Source organism: Cydia fagiglandana, chromosome 6 (genome assembly GCF_963556715.1).
Source record: "Cydia fagiglandana chromosome 6, ilCydFagi1.1, whole genome shotgun sequence".
NCBI classification, from domain to species: domain Eukaryota; kingdom Metazoa; phylum Arthropoda; class Insecta; order Lepidoptera; family Tortricidae; genus Cydia; species Cydia fagiglandana.
In genome coordinates this window covers 14056215-14062048 of record NC_085937.1, presented here as the reverse complement: position 1 = coordinate 14062048, position 5834 = coordinate 14056215, and the positions used below count along the sequence as shown (strand labels likewise).

The window sequence follows — 5834 nt, the reverse complement described above, 5'->3', positions numbered from 1 at the left end:
GCTTTTAATAGGCTTTTATAGCAACAGAGAAGAGAGTTGAGTAACAGTTGTATTAAAGCGCCTTATTCAGACAATTAGCTATTCTATAGCTGTTATATGATTTTAATAGAACAATTATGCTGAATAAAAGTGATTTAGTAGCGCTAATTCAGCATTTATTAAAAGGTGGAATAAAAGTGCTAAAAGATAGTGCTATAAACGTTTATACGACATGATTATAGCACTAATTAGCGAAAATTGCTAAATAGTCGAGTTAACCGCTATTATACGATATATTGGTGTTTCAACAACCGTAACTCGGCTGTTATACGATTACAGGCTGAGTAAATCAATTCTTATACGACTATTTTGCTAGTTGGGATACTATTGCAGATGACTGTACATCAAATACTCGTACATGGTTTTTTAACAATGGCGGGCGACGCGTATAAAGGGAACCAGTGTTGTACAAAAATAGAAGTTTGTGTTACAAGGGATCAGAATGATATATTTCCGTCAAGGGCGTAAGTACATTGAATCCTGAATGAAGCGATAATGAGGTAGCGGCAATGAGGGATTCAAGCGTTAATAACGTCCAAGACCAAATAATTTTTGATACCGTGTGACACATACTGCTTTTCACATCAACTATGAGGAAAATAAAAAATCTTAGTGTTGCCACTTTTTAATTTCTACTCTTTTTTGCCAGGCTGTACATACGATGTTCATAGTTAATTATACTAATATTTTATACTGGCAATGAAATGTCGTTGAATAGAAAAGTGCCACTTTGATCCCTTCTAGCAGGGAAGAAAAATCCATTTTCTGATTATGTGATGTGAAAAGAGTTTTTCAACATGGAATGACTACTTACCTGCAAATATATACGTAAATTTTTCTTTGTACAATTTTCGATTCTCAAATGGGGTGTGTCATAAACATCCAAAATGCATTCACAAATTGTGGTATTGCGTGTTCCGCATGTATTAGAGTGCTCCGTGGGCTCGCGTCAGTCGCGGCGGTCACGCCCTTAAATGCAATATACCTATAAATATCCAGCCTAGCCAAGGTGACAATCGCTATATCGACTAACGAACTAAGACGTTACGAACGACGAACGAACGTATAACGAACTAAGTAGTTCGTTATAACGAACTACTTAGTTCGTTATTCCATAACACAGTCCATATATCACTTCGACAACGAAACGCTTTGTGTCACTCTATCACTCTTTCATTTTAGTGCGACAGTGACAGTTGCGTTGGCTACGCGGCCTGTGCTGATCTGCTGATGCTAGTATCAACGTCAGTAAATAACCCTAGTATTTGTATTTGTATTTGTAAAATAAGTCACGAATATCATAAAATAGAACTATCCTAGATTATATAATTGCTTCAGGTCAAGCGACCGCAAGCGCTCTTCCTTAATAAGTTTCAATTGGAAAATTAGCACAAATGCTAATTTCCAATTGACAGCATCTCCTACATGAATCTATATACACATTACCCGATTAAATCCGAGGGCCAGAGGGCTCAGACCAAAGAGTACCTCTAGTAAGTATCACTAGTATCAGCCTGTATACTCCAAGGCACACCATTAATTTCACTGCCGTATTCGAACTTCAAGATATTCACAAGAGACGACACGTACTAGATCCATTCTAGATACGTTATAGTTTAGATATCAACTAGTTCTCTTTTGCAGCGCAATTCGGACAACCAATGTCACTTTTACGTTAGATAGAGTAAGATATCTATTAGATGTGAATTGGATCTATGGATGTGAAGTCATATCCTGTGGAAATCGTTCAAGAGTATCTCCAGAATCGCGCAAATGTCAAATTTGACCGGTTAGATCTTAAACATATCGATATCGTATCTTGGTGATGTCTAAAAGATATCTAATAGATGTCTATTTCAAAATCCGTATCGGGCCCTCAGTCCTCTTACCGTCAACCTTGGACCTTGTCTATTACAAATATAATAAGCAAAATTGTTCTGGCTACGCATATTGATATAGAAAATAAGATGGCAAAATGAGTTCACTGGGTAAGATTAAGATACAAATCAGCCGTGTATATTTGACTATCCTATTCAATATCTTGGTTGCTATAGACCGACCACTTAACTTCAGTCCTCGCCCCCGTACCGCGCAGGCGTCGTAAGACGAAACAGGAGCTAAGTTTTAAATATTTTAGGTAAATATACCCGTCTCGCTAACGGAAGCGGCTCCTAAAACTAGTGCGATAAGGACAAGGCGAAAAATCTCTAAAATCGAGGTTTCGTACTCGACTGTTTCCTCCTCCAAATCTTAACCAATCGTAACCAAATTTGGAAATCTAAATGATTATAAAATTATCTGTGTCGGACCGTTTTGCGTTTTTGGCTAATTGATATCAGTTTTGAATACTACGCCTCTCATTGCGGCATAGTCAATGAGGCCATTTTGGCCATTTTTGAAGCGCTCTAGCGCCTTAAAAAACAATAATATCAAAAAAAGCAAAACGGTCCGACACAGATATTGACAATATTAATCTGTGTTGTGTCATCAAAACCCACGGAGGAAACAGTTGAGTACGTTTGTATGGAGAAATGACCACTCCTGTTGGCTCTTAAGCGGTCGGTCTATACACGTGTGGTCTCGTATGATCCTAATTTGACCATTCTTTATTTGATTTTGTTTGCACACAAAGTATAAATTGGCATAACTTCCATACCCCGCAGTGAACTTTTCTATGAATTCGTTAAGGCCCTTGTTAAGAAGATCCACAAAAAGCTTTTTTCACACGAAATAAGTTTCTTGGCGAGGCTTGGGCGACATATTCCCAGAATCTAGTACCTACTACGACTTTATTTGTGTGAACTAGAACTCATACACACTAATAACACACACAACACTAATAATAATACTTACACACTAAGAACACTAAGAAAATAACACCAACAACATAATAATAGAACACTAAGTACGTACATATTTGTAAAAATTTGAAAAACACATAAGTAAATGAAGAAATAGGAAAATCTATTCGTTTCAATTATAATTGCATGTTTTCAATAACAAATGTTAGGTACATAACTTGTGATAGGTACACTTAGTTTTCATTAAAGTGAGGTGTTTTCAGGCTGATTTGTGAGAGTTCGTTTTTGTATGATGAGAATTGAGAAGATAAGACTTTATGTACATCTAACCCCTAACAGCAATGACATTTGGAACCTGCACAAACAAGTGACATTGCTGCTCACCTTATAACATTAGACTTATTAAAAAGCCTGACAACAGTATTTATTTAACAGTATTTAACCCTGAGATAGTGTCGCTGCAAACAGCTTACGTATGGCAATAATGTGCGTACGTCATGAATAGTCAGGGTAGTGGGCATTGGCTTCATGTTGATACTCGTATAATGTCAAAACATTACTTACAGGGAATTCGGTCCTTTCAATTTACCTATTCGTCAAAATCTGATTCTAAATATTTATATATTCTTCGTTTTTTGACTCTGACGAAGTCTGATTTCATCAGATGTTGTATCGCTTTTAGGACCACCAACCTCGATTATAAAACGTTCAGTCTCCAATTCCATTATAGGATTTTTATCGTCGGTCTACATAGACTTTAAATGAAATATTAAAGTTTAAACCAAACAACTAACCAGTTCAATAAAACCGCACTATAAAATGTCAATACCGGTCATGTCAACAACAAACTTTAAAAAATTGTTTATTGGAAAGCTATGTAATCCTTCGTCTTTTTTAAGCTGTAAGTATTTGATTGCGTTCACTATAATTTTTTTCGCATCTTTGGTAATTTTTTTTGGCATTTTTGTAATAAAACCGTTTATATTTGAATATATTCGTAGATATTTTCCGTTTGTTTACATCGGTGACATTCGATGACATCCAACGTTCGTTGTCAAAGAGTACTTGTTGCCAGTAAAAGAAATTAGTACCATTGAAAATCCGTAAAATGGCGAGGGTCAAATAAACTGTTGTCAGGCTTTTACAAACAATTAATATTCGATTTAAAACAATACGGTATCCCAACTGCATTGACACTCCCACTTGACAACCAAAATTCACACTAAATGCTTATTTCCAGGAAAATACAATTGTGTGTCAGTATGTACTACTTATGAAAGTAATTTCTACAGCTCTCTCTATCTGTGAACATATAATCATTAGTAGGATAATTAGAGAAGTATTTCTTCGCAAAATATACATAAGTAGGTATCTTGTTCTCAATACGAGTAATCATTTAAAAGCAACTATAGATGGTCAAGCAAATCTTGTCAGTAGAAAAAGGCGCGAAATTCAAATTTTCTATGAGACGATATCCCTTCGCACCTACATTTTTCAAATTTGCCGCCTTTTTCTACTGACAAGATCTGCTTGACCAAGTATAGTACCTAATGAATTTAATTAAGTTATCCTGATCGTAGCTCAATTCGCTTTCTAACAATGTAATTTAACACGACTTAAAAATCTAATCTAATCACCGTTGATGCATTGTTCATTAAATTTGAATATCGATTCGGCCCACCCCCCACCGGGCGCATCGGCGTATTTCAGCAACTTTCAGGAGACGACCCGGCAAGGTCGCAGACGACGCACACGGACGCACCACGCACACACGCACACACACAGCCTGCAGGCCGTTAAACCTTAGGCACTTATTTATACCTTAAGGGCGTTTTAGTGATTTTGGGGGTGGTTATTGCATTCTGTACTTTCGCTTGCGGTTGAAATGTTTTTAAACTTAAACCTTTGCGTGTTCGTTTAAAGCAGCGGTCGGCAACCTTTTAGCAGCCAAGGGCCACATAGCAGTTAACGAAGTGGACGCGCGCCGCACTTTGCTAATATTTATGACTTTATCAGACATTGTCATTTGTCAATATAAGATACAAAATAGCCAGGGAGGCTCGCGGGCCGCTGGTTGCCGACCGCTGGTTTAAAGGGTTTGTCTTTTATAAATTGTTCTGTTTCGAGGGTTTTGAAGTTTTTAATATCATTTGGTCTTTTGTCTAAAATCTAAATAATATTAATACACGTTAAAACCTTAAGGACACTTAAATTTAAATAGGCAAGTAACTAAATTATGTAAGTACGTGAAAATATGACCCACTAATCTCACTATAGAAAAAAAAACTCATATTATTTTTATAGTGCACAATAAATAATATTTACGATACTTATTTAACCCCGAAAATATAACCCTTTAGAACTTTTTTTAAGTTAGTTTTTTTTAAGACTACTAATTAATTTTACTAAAAATTTAATTTTTTCTATTGGAATTTGACTGAAAAGTTGCAAGAAAATATAATATTATTATATTATTTAACATAAAAACAAATTTACCCCTGGTGGGACTCGAACCCACAGTCCCCGGCTTAGGAGGCCGATGCCTTATCCATTAGGCCACAGGGGCGCGCAGGACGAAGGACGAAATATGTCTACGCAATCGCCTCCCCTTACTGAGGCCGTCGTTACTATGGTTTCATTCAATTCATTACGTTCCGCTCGCCGCTCCTACTACTTTGGCTTAGTAATTGAATTTAGCCAATTTACGTGGTAATTCCCATGCAAATGTTTAAATTAAAGTAATACTTACTTGAACTTGGCTTAGGTCAAAGTAGTTTAATACAATAATCTAACGGGTTTTTATGCAATAATAATAGAACGCATAGGGTTGGTCTGTGGTTTATACAGACTATATACGAGTATAAGTTAAAAATGTATATGACAGTGATTTTACTTAGAAATAGTACTAACAAGTAATAGTAATATGTAGTAGTAATCACTTTATAGTACACAACACTGGTTCTATTTAATACAAATAACACATAAAAATAAGAC

The 5834-nt window shown here is 36.0% G+C and overlaps 1 non-coding gene across 1 annotated transcript; it reads right to left on the bottom strand.

The window, feature by feature from the left end:
* Window positions 1-5333: 5333 nt before the first annotated feature.
* On the bottom strand, window positions 5334-5406 carry Trnar-ccu (transfer RNA arginine (anticodon CCU)). Its single transcript has one exon. It is a non-coding gene; the product is annotated as a tRNA-Arg (tRNA).
* Window positions 5407-5834: the final 428 nt, after the last annotated feature.